Here is a 23,795-nt window from a genome sequence, read left to right on the forward strand (position 1 = left end):
GCGTCTGTAAATTCTTTCACTGTGCACATTTGTCTTCGTGTGTTGCAAGCGAATCTGTAACTTTTCCAACGTCTTTACTGTTTAATCGAAATGTTCGTCTGGCCACGTAATAAGCACATTTTAAAAGTATCCGTCCAAATATTCATTCTTGTATTGACTTGGCTAGGGTTGGGGCTCTGTTGCTTAATACTAAAATACTACTCTGCTGGCGTATACGAAATTGTAGTATAGCAGAGAAAGGGAGTTAACCCCCGTGCAGGGTGTGTTTTTTTCCGTGTAGTTCAAATGTGAATTTGACTAGCTTGTTTCCCTTTGCTGTGTGCGTGTAGCACACGACCTGAAGACGTGGCCAGCAATGCAGTGCCTGGCGTTTCTGATACCTTTGAATGTGTGTGCAGGATATGCGCTTAGGACGCTAAACTCGTGGTTTCCTCTTTTTGTCTCTGGAGTGGTGGCGGTGGTTTGCAGCAATTACGCCCCTGAAGCTGGGGGAGCTCTGTGCGAGATTGTGATGAAGGAGTTTGGGGGGTGCAGAAATGTTTACTTGGCTCTTTCTAGGATCTATTGCTGCTGCTCCGATAGGGCTGACTGAGATACTGACCATCTCATCAATAATGTCAAACTCTGCACTGCCAGGCCCATGCCCAGAAGCCCAAGCACAGCACAGCACAGTAATTATTAATGAGCTGCTGTTGCTCTCCGATACAAGAGAGTCCTTGTTCAGTTTTAGAATATCCAAACTCGTCGGTTACAGTGGGCCGGACGCACAAATATGCAGAGCAATGTGGCTCTTACACTGGACAGACAGTACCAGGCAATTATTGTCCACCTTATCCCTAGTGTTCTCTGTAGTCATTTGCATTTCAAATGCGCAAGACCGCCTCAGCTTTTAATGATGGATAAATTCCTGCTTTACATAATTCCGTTGGGAAAACTCAGCGTGTTGGCCCTGGCGTTAGTTACAGTAAAATGGTATTAATGTTCAGCAGTGTCAAAAATGGAGCCCTTTTGTAAGGTTCCTTGAGGGTGTGTAAGACGTTGACTAGGCTGTTTACTCCGGCCTTTTACACCAGCAGATCAGTGAGGCGCCAGGACTGTCTTTCAGCGGCCGTGTGTCCACTGGACAGCGGCCGGCAGTGTCCTGCTGCCTTTATTATACTCCTGGGGTCTCAGTGCTGTGAATCCTCCTGGCCTGCGTGTTTTTTCTGGGGGGGGGTGGGGGGGCATCGGAGTTTGGAAGCAGAAAAAAGGGCTACAGCAAGTCAGCTCCTGTTCCTTGTGCCAAAATTAGCGGGAGGTGTGGTTTAGGGGCTCAGCAGTTTCCTTCTGGGGTTTGGGAGAGGGTTCGATCCAGGCTTGGCAGAAATGTTAGATGTGTAATGGCGAGCTGGCTACTTCATCTGTCCCTCTGAGGTCAGACGGAATGATCTCAGGGCGACATCGTTTCTTATCGGCGTCCGTCTAATTGTTGCAGAATATAAACGGTACAGATTAACACTGAAATACTTGAAACCTGTCGAGCACCATTCCGTTCCTTAAACTTTGTTTGAGTGTGGTGAGGCTGAGAAGCTTCTGTATATTTGGATGTGCAGGTCACGGGACAGACGGTTGTAAGTTTTTGGAACAGACTGTCCCAGGGTATATCTGAAGATCCCGGGACCGGCTGTTCCTGCAGAACCTTTTCCTATTTGCTTTGCATGCGTCCCGGAAAACCAGATCCCCCGTACGCTATAACAGCTCGGGCCAAGATTTTCCCATTTCTGGTTGAGTGCATAGGGCCCATTGTGTAGCTCTTTCTCGAAGAAACTGTATCTGCAAACTTAAATGTTCCCAGACGGTCCCGGGAGTGCTAAGACATCGATCTGACTGGTGTCCAGGAGCAGAGCTCCGCGCAGGAGGTGCAAGATGCTGGGGAGTGCTCCTCAGGCGCCACCTGGGAGTGGAGATGTTGACGCAAAGTGCCTGGATTGATTTTTAAATGTGAGGCTTTCCTGGAAAGGCTTGGAGTGGACAGTGGAAAAGCTGTTATGCATACCCCCCCCGCACTCTCGACCAGAATGCCTGGACAGCTTTGCGCCGTCATCGGCCTCTGTCTGCTCCTGATCCGATTGAGAGTGCTGCGGCCGTTCCTTTCTGACTGGGGACTGCTGAGATCAGCGACACCCCAGTTCCTCTGCCTGAGCGCAGTGACGCACAGTTCTGGCGTCCAGTCCCTGTGACGGTTTTTGTCTAAGGTTTGTTTGTTTTTTAATCTGGGTCGATTTTTTTTTAATTAAAGACTAAATACTGTGGTGCTGTTGGAGTATGTTGAAGTCTGTGATAACTTTCACCCCCCCCGAGAATTAAGTGCATTGAGAATGTTTTAGTGTTTTAGACAGAGTAAATGTTTGGGTGTAGCCCCCTGGGCTGAGGGCTGACCTCCTGGCCAGAGGACGAGGAGGCTGGGACCCCCCAGTCAGAGTGAGGAGTGACCAAGGGGCAGCTGCAGAGGTGGAGATGGGGTGGAGGAGGATGAAAAAGATGAATGCGATGGAGAGAAAGGGCTGCCCTATGGTATTTATTTATGTATATTCTTATTAGTGACAGTAAAATATATGAGTATTGTATTTCTGTACTGTATTGTAGTATTTATGATATATTTACTAATCGGGAGTGATTGCAATTTTGAACAGCTGGGGCTGATTGAAATTGGCTGTCGTCTTCCCTTTCAAACTTGTGTTGTGAACTCTTTTTAAATCTTCACGCCTTCTGTCAGTCAGCGGCTGCAGACCTAGGGGGACATGAGACCGGCGGCTTCTGTTTACCTCGTCCTTTGCATTTTGTGTCAGGGACTGGACATGAGTACTTCCATCTTGGACCTGTGGTACCAAGCCCTTGTTCTGGGGCTCCCCTGAGACTGCGGGCCCTTGCTCCACATCTGTTACTCATCTCGGACTAAGTGATGTCACTTTTATCATTTTATTTATTTTATTTTTAAATTGTTAGGTTTGATTTCAGATTAAACGAGATTGATATCTGGTATCACCCCTGTATTGTTTCCGAGTATCAGAGCTCCACTCATTCAGGAATTGTGCCTGAGATGTACTGTAAGTAGTTGTCTGTTAGCAGGAGGAAAAACTGCTCATAGGAGGAGTGTTTGATACAAGAATTGGTCACCTATTAAGACAGGAGCAATGATAAGCAAGCTAAGAAAAGACTGCTTCAAGTTCTCTGTTGCATAAGTTGTTGGAAACAATCTGCTTGAAGAAAGATATTTTGAAACCTAGGACTGATCGCAGAACCACTTTAAACTTTTGATTTAACAAGCAACCAGATTAGTTAAAGACATCAATTAGCCCTGGTGATTAAGATGCCATGAAGATCAACAGACAAAGATGATCCCTGAGGACTGGGGCTGGGATCCACTGCCTTAGATGTTCTCAGGTGGAGATGTTGTCCACCTTGGTAAAGCTGCTGAGCAGAAGATGGGTTACAAATAAGAGGAGGCCATTTGGCCCATCCATGCTGTTAGGTAGTTAGTAGTTTATTGATGCAATATAGCGTCTTTAAGGAATTGACTGTAAGAACATAAAGAGCAATGTAATTTTCTTAGTGCTTCAAATGAGAAATTCCACCTTGTCCAGGTATTGGTAATTAGTTTCTCTCGGGGTGGTACAGTAGTTGGTAAGCTTGTTGGGGCCTTTTCGGTATGGTGTGCTTTGCAAAGGGGCTGTGTCGAAAGTAGGGATGGGAATCTCTAGGTACCCCGCGATTCGATTTCGAATCGGGGTGCCACAAAGCAATTATAAATCGATTCTCGATGCATCTCGATACATCATGATTTTTTTTTTCTTACTGTGAGATAAGATAAAATTTCTTGCATTAGAAATTTCTTTTTGCGTACCCCAGCTTGCTCTCCATGAGACACACAGGCACACAGACGGGGAGAGAGAAGCTTGGGGTCAGAGCGCAGGGTCAGCCATTTATACGGCACCCCTGGAGCAGGTGGGGTTAAGGGCCTTGCTCAGGGGCCCAACGGGGTAGGATTCCTCTGCTGGCCGTGGGATTTGAACCGGCAACCTTCCAGCCACAGGCGCAGATCCTTAGCCACAGAGCCACCGCTCCGTCCGCTCTGTGTGACAGGAGTACACGAGACACGAGCTGCCATTCATTGGTGATGTAGTGCGCAGTAATAGTGATATAGGATTCTGTTGCAATGGATGTGCACACATCACAGGTTATTGCCACCCATTTTGCTTTCTTCAATGATTCCAAAACTTGAGTTTTGGTGTCGTTGTAGAGCGTTGGTATTGCTGTTTCACTAAAGTGACGCCGAGACGGTATGTTGTACCTCGGCTCCAGTGTTCGCAACATTAACCGAGAGCCCGGGTTTTCAACAACGGTGCAAGGGCGTGAATCTTTTGCAATAAAACTTCGTCATTTCCAATCTATGTAGAAGCTTTGACTCTTTCTCGGGGGTTCTCTGTTTGGCAGCAACAAGAACAGGCTGTTTTTCCTATAACTCCGGATGGAAACCTGAAAGGTGATTTCACATGTTCGTTGTATTCAAGAAATATTTTGTCTTGGTATGACACAGCTTGCACACTGCCTGGCTCTTATCCAGTTCATTTTTACCTTTTACTTCACAAAATCTAAAATGTGCCCATAGGGTGGCTTTTCCATCTTCACAAACTGGGTAGCTTAGCTTAGTTCAGATGTAAGCATGGCGCGCTTGTTAACTTGTACGTCTCTCCGTTTCACTATGCAATTAGTTTTGTTTTAAGCCCAAAAAACGAAACCATTATTATTTGCCCTATTTGTCCTTTATTTATGTTGTATTGTTTTTATCTGAAATGTTTAGTACTGTGCATATTAAGAAAAAAATTAAGATTAAATTAAGATCAAGTTTTTTATGGAGTTTTGTGCATCGGTGCAGAATCATACAAGAGAGAATCACGATGCATCTAAGAATAGGTTTTTGTTCCCACCCCTAGTCGAAAGAGATTGTTTTAGTGTCGTCCATCTTCAAACAAACTAGACGGTGTCTTCTGCCCAAAAGGAGGAAAGACTGCACCCAGAAAGGAGTGGAATAATTATTCGAGAGGCACAAGAATACCAGCCTTTATACTCCCAGTGTAAGATCTCGAAACTGCTTAAAGTCCTATCATTACTTAGTTCAGGGTGGAGGTTTTGAATGGTCATTTCCCAGGAAAGGTTTGTGCATCTGTGGCCCGGAAAGAGTGTCTTTGGAATGTGCTTCTCAGCTAGGTTCTGTTTCTCTTCTACTTTGCTTTTACTAGTGAGTCCCTGATGGCATCCTTGCATTCTCCCCTTAAAACAGAATGTGAGATTATTCCTAGAAGTTGCCCTTGAGTGTTAAAGTAACATATCAAAGTTCCCAAGAAATAACCCAGTGAAAAGCTAAGGTGTTTGTGTGCTCGGAGAACCAGGGAGAATTGGTTTAATTTTTGAAGTCTTGTGACTGTTATTTCATTTGTTTAAAGTTGAACAATCAAGTGAGTGTTTATTTTATCTCCTTCCTCTGTGAATTAGATCCATAATTTATTTTTTCCCCAAAACGGGAGGAAAGTGAGAGTAGGATATGGAGGGGAGGATGTTAACGCAGGACAGACTTCCACTGGTACACGAAAAGTTGCAGGAAAGTTATTACTGGCTGCAGAAAGCCAGGCTTGTTGGGGGCGTCCTGGTGACTGCAGTGTTGGTGACCAGTATAATTGAACCCCCGGGCAACACACCTCCATTGTCTCTGTTCTGTGTTTTTTTTCCTGGTGGCTCTAGAACAGCGCAGCTAACAAGAGACTCTTGGTAATGGCTTAAGAAAGATATGAGGATGAATCCAGTCCTACAGGGTAAGGAGTTCTGCAGGTTTTACTGGTACTTTTCACCTAGGCTACTATGAGTAAGACCTGAAAAAACAGGTTATTTCATTTTCATTTTCAAATTAAGGTCAGGGATGGAAATTATGTACAGGTTTTTTTTTTTTTGGGGGGGGAGGGAATGCTTTATTATATTATTTGTTTTGAGATTGATTTCTGTTTTTGGGGAGAAATGAAGATACACACAAATCTGGGGCTTATATCCCATTCCATAGTTGCAAAATCAGTAGGTGTTGGTGTATTATTGCAACGGATGCCTAGTTTCTGGTCGAAGCACATGACAAGTGGGTTGGTTTTCCATGCTCATGCCAGTGGGTATTTGATTAGGTGGAATTTAGGTTTGTCTAATAACTTTGTCATATAGCACTGTTGTTTTCTTACTCATGCCACAAATAAGGGCAGAAGGTTATTTGTTTTATCCTTCTGTTTTAATCACTATAGAACCAGGCTAGCCCAGGACCATATTTTCCCCATCTTCCAAAGGTAAGAGTGTAACATCCAATGATTCATTCAAGAATCTAATAGAGGATAGAGCATTTAATAGAGGATAATTGGTAGAGCTGTGGTTAGCAAATCTGCAAAGGAGCAAATACAGTCTTAAAACTGCTTGAATAGTTTTTGTGCATGCATTGGACCCAAATCTAGTGCCTCCGTAGTATTCTGAACTCGTAAAGGCAAGGTTGAGACATCTCTGTCTCTCTGTGTACTGGACAGGAACGCCTCCATGAGCGCCATTTCAGACAGCATGTTGTGACCACAGGACCACTCAGATACAGGATAAGCATGTACGTTTGCACTCTGCTGACCTCCTGTGTGGCTTGAGAAAGCACCGTGACACATCCCCAGGGTTATAATAGTGTTCCTGCATCACTCTGTTCCAGCACAGACCAGGTCACTAGAATGAATAAGCTTCCCCCTCCAAACTGTGACACAGCAAAGCTCCTTTTTGCTATTAATTTATCCACTTTTATCATTTCAGAGTTAAAATACGCTGAGTGTTAAAATGTGACCTAATTGTATAAGAGTATAGGAAAACGCCAATGCAGCTGACTTGTTTTTCTGGCGGTATCGACATGGTGTAAGTCAATACCATTCTTGACTTAAACTTTTCTTGGTTTAGGAAAATATTAATATAATGTGTATATATACATCTTCCTTCACTTTTCCACCATTTTGCAGTGCAGTGCTTTGCTGCTTTGCTGGAGAGTTGTGCTGTTCTTAAAAGTAGGGCATTCCTGACAGAGACAAGTAACAGCTCTAATATTAAAGTCAGGGGACAGCTTGATGTAGAAATTAGCTCTCGTTCCCTTGTTCCACTTGCCTTCGCTTTCAGACATTCCCAGTATTCCCAGACCCCAGCTATACACTATAGGTGGGGACCAGCCTTGATCTAGGCCTAAACAGAGACAGACTGTTAGTATCCCATCAGGGAAAAGAGGGAGTGTCTTTTACTCAAGCTAAGTCACTTGTAAGGACTGGGACCTCTAACCTAAAATACATCCATGAACCTCCAGAATTGCTAGCAAATGAGTTTGATCTCTTGGTGAAGAGAATGCTATGTTCTTGGCAAGAGAGTGCTTCAGAGAAAGTGAGCCAGGCTTTTCCAGCATATCTTTATACAATAGAAGTTCATTCAGGCTTGCCTGCCAATATGATCTCCTGAACCAATATGTTCAGCTTGACAAAACAGCTGTTAACAGCTGTTCAGATTCCATTTCGCCCAGTTTGGAAGAATGGGCATTAGTTTCTTTCTAAATCACAGGCCTTAAATCCATCCACGACTCCCTGTGTAGGAACAATGGGTGCATTGTTGTTCTTAAACTGATGAAAAGAGAAACATATCTGAAATATTTTTCTTTTCTTGAATAAATTATGATGACTATTGACTATAGCTTGGACTATATGTTTTGATTTCAAAATATGCAAGGCATTTTTCAGCATAGTTGACCCAAAATGTTCTAAGAGACTCTAGATGAGTTGTAATCATTAGTCCATAGTCCCTTTTTCAGAAAGATCCTCATCTTACTGTTGTTAAGAGAGGTTTAAGTAGGTCCTTAATCAGCAAGTCGAACCCTAGCCTCACTCCCTTCCACTCGGATCAAACTCTCACCTTGCTCGCTCCCGTTCACCTGTGTGATCTCGATTTCAGTACACCTGCCTGCAGCTGCTTTCCCCCTGATGGGCTCATTCTTACAGTCAGGTTCTTTTTCTGCTAATAAATCAATCTGTTTCAAATTTCTTTGCACAGTATAGTAACACATGCCGTAATTTCCAGTGGGGACAAAAGAAGGGAAGGACAGAAACAATTTGTAAATTATTGAAGTTCCAGTCAGGGTTTCTGCATTCTTAAGATGAGTGTTGTCATGGAGACTTGAGAGTGTACAATGCTGTGTTTTTTTTCTTCAGTCTGAAGTACGCTGGTTCAGAAAGCAGAGACTGATGTTTGTTTCTGTGGCTGCTTTATGTTTAGATGCTAGCATCATCCCCCATTGTTCTACAGGCAGGGCTAGACATTGTTTAGGTTTCCTGTTATTGATAATGGAGAATTCCTGTACCACATCTGCTTGGGGATGTGCGAGGTCATGGTGACTTTCTACTGGCAGTTCTAGGTTATGCTGACAACATCAAAACAGCCTGAAACCTGAAAGTGGACTCGCTTATGATCAGTCCTCCCTCAGTGGGCTTTGCTGTGACAGAAAAATTGAAATAAATGCCCCCTTTGTTGTTAAGCAGAAAATCTTATGAACCAGTTGCGCATGAAAAACACCTTCAGTTTTCCTGTTAGCTTTGCTCTAAAGTGTCCGTTTGAGTTTCATGTTGTGCAGAACTGTGAAACACATTGAAGTTGATGTCCCAGTTAAGAGAAAATACCCCATTGTTTAAAAGTTACAACATTTAATATTTACAGTATTTTAATGCACCCAGGGTCACCAAGTAAACCTAAAAGTGCTTTATTCTGTGAACACAATAACACCCTCTTGTGAGTTTAGATCTGACCTCCATGCATGGTCATTCCCTATTCAGTTGTAAGTCTTCCCACATCATTGTACTCAAATCCTTTTTCTTTTCCTGCCAGACATCTTGTGCATGTGTAACTCATTCTGCCTTTTAGACTGTAAAATAAACCACAATGACTTCTTTACAGTGCTGAAACCATTAACGTTTGGGGCTGTCCTTTTTTCAGAGTAGCTCTCTTAAAATGTTAATACAGCTGAGGGGGATAGCTGCACTGTGGGTTGCTTTGAGGAGCTGACTCGCTTAGAATGATATTTTCGGGATGGGTCTGCCCTCACGAGTGTCGTTAATGCTGTTTGTTTAGATGAGGTTGGTCTAATGCTGGTTCTGGAGGGCTCTGTGTGGCTGCAGAGTTTCGTTCCTCTGCAGAGACCAAGAGATCCTACAGACACATCTGGCCCCGCGGGACCTGGAGTGGATGGTTCTGGTTAAGACGTTTGTGTCATATCTGTGGAAAAACAACGGAGATCCAGGTCTGAGTGCAAAGGTGTATGACATCAGACACAGCCAAAAGTTTCATTATTCTAAGTCTTTTTTTTAGTGGGCTGTCCCAGGTTTTCTTGGGTTCACTTTGACTTTCACAAGAGGAGTGTGAACTCAAGTTAACTGGCAATGACTTAATTTGACATATACGGTCACACCTTTTGAAACATTTCACCCTGTAGTTCCTTCTTTAATTCTACCTGGAAAAGTGAATGCTTGCTGTGAGTGTGGGATGCAGTAGCAAATTTTCTCTTTTTTGTTTTTGGTTCAGTTAAGGGAAGTTCTTTTTGATGTACAGTACTGTAACTACCTCAAAAACTGATCAGTGCCTGTTCTGTAGGGTAAGGAAATGGCTGCCGGGGATGATGTGAAATATGTTCGTTATGTTGTCTTAATCGTTCCTAATCGTTACGCTCCAGTTTCTGGTGAGGAGAGAGGCATGCCTGTTGTAGTCTGCTGACCTGTAATTAATCTCCCCTGTTAGCTCTGCAGATGAGCTCTTAAGCCCAGTAAATTGTCTGTCTTCCATGCTGACTGAGCCTTTCTCTCCAAGGGAGTGATCTGAGCTCATACTGCAAATCAGCAGGGGCAGAAGTTGAAAAATGGGCAAGTTCGGACTGGAAGTCTATCTGTGCTTTTCGTTTCCTCCAATTCTCTTTTGTCTCTTCTGCTTAAAATCGGAAAATGTTTAAATTTTCTCTCCTGTGGCTACAGAAGCTTACTGGCGTCCCAGAGGAAAAAAATATTTTTTTTGTATTTAAACAAGATAGTAGTGCATTTACACAAGATTATTTAACCCAGGAATGCTCAATCACAGGATGTCCTACTTCATGTATACAAAAGACAGTAAACGTGCTTACTTTTTTCCCCCAAAAAAGAGTAGTTGATGATATTGTTCTGTTTTAGTCGATGCTACAATGCATGGGACGATAATATTGCACATAAAATGCAAGATATTAACATAGTAGACAATATCGTTCACAAATAAACTATCGCATTTTAACGTAATACTCATACAAACGTAAAAAGTTTCTCGTTTAAACGCAATACTATCTCGTATAAATGTAAAAATATTTTTTCTCTGTGATGCTAGTAAGTTTCTGCAGTAAACAGTACTTCAAATCATTGATGATATTGTGAAGATAAGGTGGTATTTTAAAAAAGCTCATTACACCCTTATTCTATAAACACTTTGAATGTGTTCAGGGCTGGCTTACAGAAGTGGTAACACCTTGTTGAATATTCTGGAGGGGAAGTTAAGACCTGATTAGTTTTAAAAAAGGAGAGAGTGTGGAGTGAGGTAAGAAATACGATGGTTTGAACGAGGCTTAAACATTTCTTGAAATGTTCTGTACAAACGTCACTCATCATGTGAAAATGCATTTACTGTAAGTTGCATTCCTGTCAGTTAAGTTGTTGAATAGAGTTGGGATTTGGTTTAATGTTTGTGGGCCTCACAAAATTTAGTAAATGTCTACAAAATACACATGTAATAACTGCATGTATCTATGTAGGACGTGCATGTGCTTTAATCAGAGGTTACAAGCGGACCCATATGAAGATCACAGGCACCTGCTGTAGGTGTGAAGACACCATACACAGGCACCTCTTGCTCTCAAAAATGGGCCAGGCATTGTCAGGAATTGTAGGATAGATTAGCGCATGGAGCCAGTTGTCTTTTAGAGAATCTAAATTATATTCTACAGTATGTATAGTTTTCCTGGTCTCTGAATCATTGCTCTTCCTCTCTGCTTTGATAAGAGTGTCTCCCCCAGTGTGCGAGAGGGGTTAAAAATCCAGATAAAGAGCTTTGTGCCGATTCTTCATAAAAAGGCTCATGCCTTCCCCTCCCCACCTCCCAATGCAAACTTGCATATGAGTTCGACTCGTCTCAGAGCTAGGTTTTTTGAATACTGTGTGCATCTAATTACCCCCGCTGCTTTTCACATTTGAATCGGCATGCTTTTAACATAACCGGTATGTGCATGTTTCTGCGCGCGTGTCTGTACCCCTTCATCCCTCCACCTTGTGGTTTTTCTGTCTGCTTCATCGCTGAAAGAAAAATCCCCAAACTCCTTTTTGCTGCACGTGTGTGAGCCAGCGTGAAGATACCCAGTCCCCCCGTGATTGTCTGCTGGGCCTCGTTTGGAGTTTTTGTTTTCATGTTGATGAATTCAAAAGTGACGCATCGGCATCGGTGACAATGTTGTCGTTCTTTTTCACGTCGGAGCAGGGAGAAAAGGAGGACGGCATTCTCTGGGGAAAGGGACGGGGGGCAGGGGGCCATAATGAATATACCAGTTCCTTCTGTTGCATTTGTTGGGAATCTGCTCGTGTCTAGAAGCAACAAGATCCGGCTTCTGAACTGGCTGGAAATGCGGTCTGTGGCACGTTACTGATAGGTCCGCAGATTGCACTGACACTGGAAAGTTGAGGAGCGTTCCTGGAGATGGCTTTATACTGTCAGCTGTAGCAGGCTTTACCTCAGAGAGGAAGTGGCTGGGCTGTTCTGCAGTTCTGCTGTTGTGGGGGGGCTTGTGAGAGTGGCACAGTTGTCATATTTCTCCATTATGGGGCGGTACTTTTGAAGGTCATGCAGACAGGCCTCACGTGGGTCAGGCTCTGGCATTCTCGGCATTCCCCCCCGTTCGCTGGCGTGCTCTTCCGTGCCTTTTTACTGACGTGATCCGTAATAATCGATTACGTCAGTTGTGAAAGGAGTTTTACTCTGTTAAGTTGAAAGTGCTGGCATGGTATAGGCAAGAAGGTCCAGCAGCTACATACCCTTGCCATAGAGTGGAAAGCTGTTGGATTGTACAGGTTCTGGTGTGTTTAGACGGAGCCAAGTGGCTCAAGGAGGGAAAACGAAGGTGCTGAACCTTGAGACCTGCACTCCAGACGCCACCTGCCTCTTATCTGTGGGTGGGATTCTCCGGACAGTGGCGCTACAGCAGGCAGGACTGGGATTGGGCAACCTGGACTGGTACTGGAAGGTGAGGATTTCATTGTTGTTGACGGTGCTGAAATTTAACCCATGACTCAACCTGGAAAACTTCCTGTTAGTTTTCACCCCGTGGTGTCATTCAATGCCCACGTTGGAGATGTTGTGAGGGTACATTTTTTTCTTTCTGTGTAATACTGCCAGAATAAAGTCCTTGCTCCGGCTCTATGATGCTGAAATATTGATACATGTCTTGTATTTCAGCAGGATTAAATTACTGTAACGTCTCACTAATTTTAGTCTCTACTAAGGCAATAAGTAGGCTTCAACAAATCCTGAATTCTAAGGCTCATTTGCTGAATAAAGCTAATCTTCTGCAATTTAACTCCTGTCTTCTGTAATTGCACTGGTCTCAGTGAAACATGGTGGAATTTAAAAATAAGCAGAAGAACTTAAGGTATTGAATTGTTCGGCTGCAGTTTATCATATTTGATCTAATTTATCGTCTTTATTTTTTACTTTATTGCATGAGTACAGTCCAGCTTTTAATCTGTGATGTGATTCAAGCCTGATTTGCTATAGACTAGGGTCCACACACTCTTGGTTTCATTTGGTCATGTTCATGTTGGTCAAATGTTATTTGAGTTCTGTTTTGTTTACTCATGTACTATCTCGGCACCCTTGAGTTTTTTTGAAAAGCACTTACAAAGGTACTGTTATTATTAGGTGACAAATGTCTGTACGAGTGGGAGTTTTGGAGGAGCACATCTATGTGCCTCATTCTATTCCCAAGTGGGTGGGGGAGTCAGAGAGCCGAGTCTTGGAAAGGAACTATTGACGTTTCCAAATTGAGAAGGAATATAATGAATTGGGAAAATGCTGAAGGCTCCGATTAGAGCCCAACTAAGAACGCACAAAAGGTTACAAATGAGAGGCATTGCCCGGGTTGTTCTGGTCCAGGTCTGCAGTGGTCGTGCAAAGCTGATGAAGAGTTTACAATTTCTTATTAAGGATTAATGAACAGAAAAAATATTGGGGGTTTCAAATCGGGGGGGAGTATCTGTGACGTTATAAATCCAGCATGGAAATCCCCTTATTTTCTTCTGACCTGAGCACACGGTTAATAGTTCAGGGACTGTAGGAAGTCTGAAGATTTGATTTTCTCCCTCTGTTTGGTGCTGGGTTAAACCGGCCTTCAGCACGTCTTGCCTGCCTCTTCTGAAAGTCCATATTGGGTTTCCCAGCACAGAGAATCAATAGCATTGTTTCAGCCATGGATACCGTTCTCGGGGTTCTGCATTATTCATACCGGCTCCACTCTGTTCGCGGACGGCTGCTGGTGATTCTGCTGTGCTCCGACCGCCGGGGTGAGGGAGGTGGTGGCTCCGAGGCTGTATTAAATTAGCACACAGTGTGCCCTTGCTGTCTGCATCGACCTCAGGAGTGTGTGACCAGGTCTGGTTCTCGGTCTGCCACCAGTTGTCCTGGGCTTCATTCCACCTGTGATGTTAATTTCTTAATTGGTGGCTAATTGAAAAGTGCATTCCTGACGCATCTTCAGTATTTTAATTGAAAGTTAGCAGTGGAGTCAGACTTATCAGTGGAGGCGCTAGGAGTTTTAAAATACTGGAGTGGAGTCGATGCGCTATAGGCCGAGTAAACCTGCTATAGAAATCAATATAATGCAGAGTTTGCTCTTTGGCATATAAGTGTTTCATTCCCCTCATCATCCAGCAAGAGGCAGGAGTGGTGATTTCTGACTGACCAGCTGGTTTAAGGATTGGAGTGCTTTCAGGGGATTCCAACAGTAAGAGGTACACCTCTTTCCTGAAAATCTCAGACATTAATTCTTTAGAGGTCTTAACAAACAATGAAGGGTTGAATAAAACTCTGATATAAAAAATCAATTGGTATGCTAGTTAGAGATCTATAATTTAGAATTACCCAGTAGAATTTCAGCCATACCTCCTGTATATTCCTCTTTTAAAGACTCGGTTAATAATTAATACACTGACCCAAAGACCCTTGTTTTGGAGTGGCTGGTTAAATATGCTTTTCAAAGCAGGATGTGCAATTCAATTTGGGTCAGAGCGAATAATACAGATTCACTGTGCAAGTGTTTACTCCATGTACTGTATATATATATTGGCTTATGCTTTTGTATAGAATGAATGGTGCTATGACATTTTGTTAAACCATGAAAGATTAGGCTTTCACTAGTCAAACAGGGTAGACTTGAAGGATTCAACCATTTAAGGTAGAAGAAAACCTTGACCTTTAAAAGACACCCTTGTGCTGATACCTGGGTCACAGTGAAAGGTTAGGGTGAGAGATTAAAGGCAACTGGAGTGACTCACTGGTACTGTAGCTCAAAGTAATGAAGGTATTTGGCTGGTTAAAAACGCTTGACATTTAAGACCTGACTCCTAGGACAAGTTGTGTGCATGAAAATTCACAGCTTCGGTGTTTGTGTGCATTTTTATAGTCACACAGCATTCCTTAAAATTTGTTTAGCTTAAGGGTCTGAAGTGGCTTTATCTGTGAAGGCACAGGTTGGGTGCCGTTGGACTGTTATTAGCCTCCACTGACCATTGTTCCCCAAGACTAGTCGAACGCCACTGTTACTGGGCATCCAGGGGTGTCCTCGGCTTACCTTACAACAGCTCCCTCTGTGTCCAGCAGCATCTCTCCCTCCAATCACCAGTGACTCTGCTGCCCGGCTGCTGTGAAACTTGTAGCCTGAACACCTCCGACAATTGTGTCGTTCAGAAGGTCCCGTCTTCCCCTACTCCCTTGGTTCAAGCCACTGTGGTTGACTACCGCTGCCTCCTAAAAGATTTGGGAGTAACAGTATTCACAATCCAGACATTGGGGTTGAAACGTAATTCTGTCTTGGTCTGAAAGCCTTGGCACGACATGTTTGTGAAGTGCTGAGAAGGGGCTGCAGAAAAGTTGTAGACATGGGCAAAATGGGGGGGAAATTATTTGGACTGTGATTAGTAGGTGAACCTACAACTGACTGAGCGAGGAGAGTTTGTTTTCAGATTTACACCACGAAGAGAAAAGAGTGATGGAGAACTGAAATGAGCAAGTAAGCCTGAACATGCAATAAAGTGTGTTGATGCCTTATATACCTCAAATAAGCTGAGGAGGTTTCCTTGCAACTGTTGGAAGTGGTTTTACGTTTCACCTATTCACCTCAATTCGAGTAATATGCGCAGACACATTCCATAAAGCAAGAGCATCGTCTCTTTTTAATGAAATCCTCAAACCTGACATCTGCTAAGCAACTTGGGTTGGTTTTTTAATTCTCAAGCGTTTTTCTACGGAGGGTCGGAGCTGTCGTGAAGCCTGTAATGTCTGTCGCTGCCGTGGGAACGAGATGCGGTCGAGGACGAGCAGAGCAGCTCCTCCGCGGGAACAATAGCAGGTTTTTGGAAGTCATCCTGCAATGGTGACTGAGACCGGGGGAACGGAGAAAAGCCCTGTGCGCCCCACGCAGTACGCCCACTCTTGCCCGTGACAGAAAGCAGGCAGGCCAGGTGTTGCGAGTACGGTAAGAGGTGACTCACTATGGTCCCCTGTGGTATTTCCGGATAATGATCTCAGGTGAAATATGAACCCTCACTCCCCCCCCACCCCGTGTGTGTGTGTGTGGTAATTAGCTGTTTAAAAGAATCCCCCATGTGCGTGGGGGGGATTCTCTCAGCAGCTGACCGAGGCCTGCTTCTCCATAATGAGTTCTCTTGCAGGCCTCGCTGAACAATGAGTCTGGGTCTGGCCAGAGCCTTGCAGCACTCGAAGCACTTCCCCTGCTGTCCAGTATTCGGGAATACCCTCTCCTCTCGTCTGCTGTTGGTTCTTCAGTCGCTGGAGCCAACAAGATGAGGCCAATCGGCTTGTCTTGCTCACTTGGCTGTTCGTCATTCACACTGCTTTACAAAGCTGTAGTTCAAGGACAGGTTCTGGATTTCAAATTGTTGTCTGTAGGTTTTGTTGTAAGTTTGCAGATTAGTGTGAGCAACGTTTTCTCTTTCAGATGCCTAGTACAGGTTTTACAGAGAAACAGCTCTGGACCAAGTGCTTTTTTTTTTATCTTGAGTCATCCAGTGAGCTTTCTTTCCATGTAAAAGCAAAACCCTTTCAAGCTGTGAGGTGTTTCTGTTCGACTCCATGGTCCCACAGAGACACCCCAGCAATCCTGTTTGATTTCATTTTGCTGGAACGCTGTGTGCAATTACTGGCAACTGAGCTACCGTCTTATCGGCGCCAAGCCTCATGTCTTTAGTGTCTGTGCTGTAGGAGAATGTGTTTGTTATTGGCACTTGTTAAGTCTTCAGTTGTCCCCTTGAGAAAGGAAAGATCCCCCCCAAACGTATACACCCTGCAGTCTGATTCTTTAGCTTCAGGTGACAGATTTATTTAGATTTCTTTTTGTCTCAGAGAATCTGAAGATCAATCCTTGCTGAACTGGCTTCCCCTGGTTCATTCGCACGACTGAAAAAGCGCGACGCCTAACAAGAGGGGCGGAATCCCATTGAAAAGTATAATTTCTGAAAAGGGCAGAAGGCTCCAACTTGCTTCCGTTTGTGCGTTTCCAAGGCTTCCACTGTGATTGGGAAGAACTGGGCTGCGGTGTGTCGGAACCGAGGCGAACTCAGACCCGTGCTCCATCTATTTCTGAGCTGTATTTTCTAGGTTTGGTGCAGTTTGCTGATGCTTTTCTGTCATGATTATATGAGCGAAGCAAACTGTCAATAAACAGTGAGCTCCAGACATCCACTGCAGTGAGGAGGCTCGGCAGTATTGCCTTCGTGTCTCTCTTTCTTTGATGCCCCTCCATTATTTTGAACCCACCTGCTGGCAGCCTGTTCCAAATTCTCGCTGGATGCCGAGTTTTGTGGTTGGCCTTTTTTTTCTTAGGATGGCAGTTGTTGCTGCCAGGGCAGCTGGAGGAAATATGAGGTATGCGATTTGGAAGGTTGTCTGCTTTAGAAATGTCTCCCGACATCCCGAGAGCGCTGGTTGTGAAGCCTCTTTCTCCCTGCTGTTAGGGGGCGACCCATGGACAGCTAGTTTAGCTTCGGCTGCCGCAAGAGCTATGTGTATGTTTGCTTCACTAAACAAGCCATTTTACACCCCTGGTCTTGTGCTGTCAGCCCTCCGAAACTAACCTCGTCTAGCCCACGTGCTTGTTGTGCCCTGTTGGAGAAGAGTGATTCCTGTCTGGTAAAAAAACCACAGTCATCTGACTCTGTTTTAATGCCTTAAGGGGTTGTCCAGTGATCGTTTCTTGAAGGGCATGCTGAAAAAATCATTCCTGTCTTCCAAATTTCTTTGCTAAGCGAGTAAGTAATTCTGAGCTGAAATACTTGGTAGCACTTATTTGATCTATGGTCATCGTCAAGTAGATAACCAGGGATACACAAATACCGACACAGATCCAATATGCTGGCAGCTTTGTGGAATGAGGAGATTCATTATTAGTCATCGCTACTATATTACTGATACTCCAAATGAAAAATCAGATACATTTGCTACAGAAACCATAGATGTGCAGATGTGTTTCTGTAAACAAGGTAGGAGATAGGAGAGTTTTCCCTAAACAGAGGTCCAGATCCTCCACCTCAAGGCCACTAGAATATAAAATGAACGGTCTCGCCTGCTGTAGTACTCAGGTCTCTTGCGTTGAACCTCTGTGTGTGTAGTTTTACTAGCCTGCTGGGCTCCCTATCAACATAAGAACACAAGAAAGGTTACCAACTAGAGGAGGCCATCTAGCCCGTTTTGCTAGTTAGTAGTTAAATATTCCAAGGATCTTATCCTGAAGTTCTCTTGAAAGCCTGAATGAGATCCTCCATTCAATTAAGGACAGACTAATCAAGGATGCGTGTTTGGGGGGGAAAAATGGGTGTTGCTAGGAGGAGAAAGATGAGAGCAACCCCTTCTCCCTGACGCGGCTGGGAAGATTGGAGATTGGAGGTTGGATGGTCATTATAAAGCCTGCAAGGCTTATTCTTGCAGTGGCATGAAATTAAAGCAACTGGACAGGCCTGCCCATGGAGCTGTATTGTGCATGTTTTACTAGTCTGTTATACAAGTGATGCAACTCACATGGCTGTTAGTGTTTTCAGCATATTCAGTTGTTCCTAGTATTTTTTTCTTTCTCTCTGTTGATCCTCACCCTTCTGCTGTATTCCGGGGAGACCTGCTTGTTTTTAATTAAATCCACTGTCTCCTCTGTGTATTGGCCACATCAGGCCACTTGGGTGACCCGGGCCGTATCCACCTGCTACACTGAATGGGGGCTAGTGTGCGAAACATGTTTTCTGATATTAGGAGTTCGAAATAAATTGGCAATAATAAAGTGGAAAGCTGTGCTCTGCTTAATTAGCAATGTAGGATTTTTTCCCCTTCTTCTCTAGGGGCAGAATTAAAAGCATTCTGCGGGCTACTGTTGGTGAGAAGCCAAGTTAGGCTTTTTTGTGTTTATATTTGAAAGGATTCATACGTGCATCCAAAGTGTTTCGAAGTGCACAGAGTCAACTGAATCTCTGGTCTTTTCTAGAATTTCTCCGTTGTCCCTATTCATTAAAATTAAACCTTGTTATTTTGCAAAAACATTTTTCAACATTTGTTTATCAAAGATGAATCCTTTGGGTCACACACAGTTTTATTTGTGTGCGATATATTTTATTCATATGGCCTTTCCCATGTCTTCTCACTCACCTGTTTTTAAGCTGAAAAGCACTTTACAGAGCAGTGAAGGCAGGAAATGGAGGCCTGTGATAGGCCTTGTGTCACAGTGTATAATTGCATTTGTTTCTGCTGCATACTCTGTTGGATTGATTAAATTTTTATGTTGGAAGAAAGTGGGGCCCATTAACTCCAGATCACTGTGGCGTTTGGTGGCTGAGTGGTGGGTGTTTCAATTTTGAACAAAAAAAAAAATCCCTTCCTCCTTGCGTAGCTAAGGCCGAACTTTGTGGAATGACTTAACTGAGCTGCCAGTGTGTAGCACAATGTCTCACCCCAGAAAGCAATGGTTGGCCTGCCATTTAAAGTGGTTGGGGAATATTTTTTCACTTTAAAGATAGAAATCTGGTTTTGCTCCCTCAGTTACAAAGGAAATAGGGCTTTATGCTTTGTAACCCATGTGGATTTTGTTCTCTGGTAAATTGGCATACCCACATTTCCTTATAGATGAAGTACCATTTTGCAATACATAATTTAGACTGGCAGGTGTGTTTTATTATTTCACATCTGAGGGGTATACAATTGTCCTTTTCACGGCTTCTGTTTATACCGGTGCCTCCCTGCAGATTGAGAGGAGTAGGACTAGATTTAGAGCTTAAAGATGAGGAGTTTTGATGTAGTTTTATGAAATTATCAAAACAGACTAATGATCTTTCTCTCATTTCCAACCCTTTTTTATACGCGGAAGAAAGAAACAAAGGTAGAAAATGATCCTTGTATCTCTGAAAGTGCGGCCCTGACCGTTTTAATCAAACGGTGAAGGAGGTGATGAGTTATAGAATCCACCGCAAGATGAGGGCACAGCCCCTTTCTCAGGCCCAGGGAATGTGGCTGCCTCTAACGAGCCGCGATTTTCCATCCCTTTCCATCTTCTCATTTGCTTCCGATGCAGTGTTTTCCGAGGGCTTCTGTTTTTGTCTGCGCCGTTGAGCCGTGACGGCGTGCATTCGATTCAGAGAGCCTGTGAAAAGCTGTGCCCTGAAGCGGCGTGTCTTCCGAGTGCCGAGATCAGTTGGTATGTGGGAGACAAGCATGTTGTAGTGCCGATACATTTTGTCCCGGTAGCAAGGTTGGTGGGGGGTTTAAGTGAGCCGTTTTGTCCTGGGATAGCTACTCAGTCCTGCAAGTAGCACACCCTACAGAAGCAAGACTAGGGTCGCCTATAGCTTGGGTCACAGACAAGAAACGAGGAAAGACGCAAGTTGGTAAGAAAATAAAGCTGTATGTACTTCTGAGATAGAATTGCTGGCATGCCATCTTCCCTGAGTCCACTTCCTACTTGGGTGCAATGTTGCCATTTGGAATGTATGCAAATGCACAGGTTGCTGATGTGCAATAGAACAACAGCTGCCTTTCACGATGGAAATAGCTTTTCCACTCTAACTGATTTGACTTGCTAGTAGGGTTTTGTAAGGGCTTCTGCAACGTCAATGAGAACACCCAGCCTTGAACCCAGCTATATCGGTGTACTCGGTGACGGATCACACAGCTGCCTTTGCTCTGCCGAAAAACCTTCCATTCACCTCGCTGGCTTGTGCTTTCAGCCACCCACGCTGTTTTCGGTTAGTCAGAAACTACCACTTCATTGTGCGTGGAGAGCTGTCGCCATGCCTCGACGTACGGTCTGGGCTGGTGTTGTAGCAGTTTTGAATCTGAACTCTGAAACAACACTCAAAACAAAGAAAGAAAGGGAGATTTGGGGCTCCTTCCGTAGTGCTTTTTTAAAAACCTTTTGACAGCTCGTAAACTAGATTGGGTTTACCACAGCTGGGTTAACTCTTTTGCTAGATGAAAAAGGGTATATACTGCATCTCGCATTAAAATCCAGTTCATCTGATGGGAAGTCAGTCTGCGTCTGCATCTTTTGAATGCTGTAGAGCAGTTTGGCATATTTCCAGGTTTGAATTGTCATTCATTTTTCTTTTGATTTTTTTTTTTTCCCCCTTCCAATTTGGATCATTACATGTCAATTGGCTTGGATCACTGCTAGCAGCATGCGCCTGGGCACGGAGTGAGATTGAGGACTCGGAACACAACATGTGCTTATCAAAGCCATTTGCCATGTGTGCTGTTCGCCCCATGTGGCCCATGTGAGTTGGCTTCAGTTAGAGGAGTGCTGCATTTCTTGCCAGTGTAGGAGATACATGGCCGAAGAGGAAGCATAAAGACGTAAACCTCGAGTGATTTGCTTTGGAGCTTTTTCCTCATTGTTTAGAATTTAAGCAATTGAGGAGTAAAGGAAACGCTTGAGTAAATGAGTTACACAAAGTATATTGAAAGCAGGTGCTTCCACACTGGTGTGGTCCTGAGGTAATTAAGAAATTAAGATCCCATCATGCTGAGGGTAATGTATAAAATGCTTGGCAGACCCAGTTGCCCATTATTCTGGCTACCATGGCTAGAAGAGGACATCTTGATGACTTCTTGAGAGAGGGTGATTTGCTGGGGCACGTTTGGCAGGAGCTTCAGTGACAAATATTGTTTCATGAGATAAATGCTGACTTGGAAGTCTGAGGGAAAGACATCGTCAACTGCGGAAGCTGTGGATGAAATTGCATGCTCCTAAACCATGCATTGTTCGTGATGGAAGGCAAGCAGACGAGCAGTCGGTTGACTGCAAAGGTCAGTGGCGTAAGCAGCAGTTTCATCAAGTTCAGTCTATTGAGAACTTCACAGAGAGGGATACGATGGTCAGCTTGCAGTACATAAACTTCTTATTACACCAAAAATGCAGATTTACAAGTGATGTAAAGAACACAGGTAGTGGTCTACTGAGCATTGGAAAAAGTTTTATGGTCAGATGTGTCATCCTTCACCTTTTTTTCAACAAGCGGATGAGTATATGTGTGACACACGCCAAAAGAGGCCTACAGGCTTGACTGCTTGAGTCCCACAGTGAAGGGTTCTAGCAGCTCTGCTGTGGCATTGGGTGCATCTTCCTGGCATGGTTTAGGTCCATTCAACCACTTAGAGGGCAACGTTAATGCCAATAAATTCAAAGCCATTCTGAGTGATCATGATCATCTTATGGTGATGCATTTCTATCCTGATGGAAGGGGACTCATCCGGAATTATCATGTCCCCATACACAGGGCACAAGTATTCACTTGAGCTTGTCGCTACCTCCTCTGAACAGTTGATGTTGAAACATCTGTACTTCTAGTTGCATTGAGCTCAGCTTGTATTTTAGGGGCAGTTAGTCACCGTTTCGCAGACTTGTGATTTTAATTAACATATTCTCTGATTCTGAGGTCACCTGCCTGAACTTTTTTGGTCCTCATTAGTGCCAGTTTCTTCATATCATTTGATAGTCTTGAAGGATTGACCTTCATTTCTTAAAGTAATTATAGACTGTCTTTTTTCCTTTCTTAACTGAGCACATTTTGCCATGTTCATTCAGAAATTACAAGCTTTTGCCCATGCTCCCTATATTTAGTAATTGTGGACACTCACATGTTTACCAATAATTTTTGACAAAAGGTAAATGAGGCAACATGCTAGTTAACTGTGAGAACATCTAACAAAGACCATTTTAAACTTCGTTTAGTGTTCTAACACCATGTTATACACATTTCTGACTTTTAACTAACTAACCTACTTGAAATCTAGTTGCTTTGGTTGTTTGTTTTATTGAAAATGAAAAATGTACAATTTCAATGCAGTTCACTAAGATTATAAGTACACATCATATAATTAAATATTAAGGAACAAGTAATAGGTTTATTCCATGCTGAAAAAAGGAGAAAGAAAACACAACATTTTCAGCATGGAATAAACCTATTACTTGTTCCTTTGTAGCCGACGCATGCTGACGCATACCCACCTGAACTATTAAATATTAAGTGTTTATAGACATGTTTATACAGTTTAAAGCGCAGATAATCATGAAACCCTGATATTAAGCAGGTGTACTTAAACTTTTGACTGGTATTGTATATACACACATAGGAATTAGGATCCCCTCAGTCTAACGAATATGGGATCCCTCTGGGACAGGTAATGTTGATTGTGAGCGAGGACTCGCATGTTCAATGGCTTCCATGGCCTCACCAATCCTTGGATTTCAATCCCACATGCTTACCCACATTACTGCCCCAACTGAAGGAGATCCTGCTGGGAGCTAGGAAGGGCTTGAGCTTAGCACAATTCCAAAAGCTGGTGAAATACACCTTGAGGACCCAACATGTTTGTCCGGCAGGGATTCCTAATATTTTAAAGATGTTTGGTCTAATATTTTTGTTCTACCAAAACTGCAAAGGGGGAACAAAACCATTTTTTTTTCCAGTTTGAAGCATCTTTTATTCATCTTTTACACATGCCTTGCAGTTTTTCAAAACCATTCTTTCCAACTCCTCCTTCAGCTCAGAGCAGACATCCGGCTTTAAAGAGCACCACCCTGCCAAGTGTAACCACCTTCCCATTGATGCCCAGGACTGGGGCTGCCCAGCCGATTGGGCGCTGCTGCAGTCTGGGGTCATGGAGCCGCTTGTCCACACCTTCCTCTGTTGTAAGAGCTGTGCAGCCATCTGTGATGAAGATGTCAGCTGTTCACTGTGGTTGATGGGGATCTTTGGGCTACTTTCAACCTGTGCTCATTAAATCATGTGCATCTTATTTGTTTGATACCACATACGGGTACGATAAGGAGCGTGATCGTCTGAAGAACATCTAGCTGCTTTCCAGTTATAAATGGATCACTAGTTTGTGATTCTGCCAGAGCTCTA

The 23,795-nt window shown here is 43.7% G+C and overlaps 1 protein-coding gene across 2 annotated transcripts in view; it reads left to right on the plus strand.

Moving 5' to 3' along the window:
• The window catches only part of LOC148645105 (BTB/POZ domain-containing protein KCTD5-like), a 48,634-nt gene that overhangs the window by 984 nt on the left and 23,855 nt on the right, over nucleotides 1-23,795 (plus strand). The window lies entirely within an intron of this gene.

This window comes from Lepisosteus platostomus, chromosome 19, assembly GCF_059453375.1.
Source record: "Lepisosteus platostomus isolate fLepPlt1 chromosome 19, fLepPlt1.hap1, whole genome shotgun sequence".
In the NCBI taxonomy this organism is placed as follows: Eukaryota; Metazoa; Chordata; class Actinopteri; order Semionotiformes; family Lepisosteidae; genus Lepisosteus; species Lepisosteus platostomus.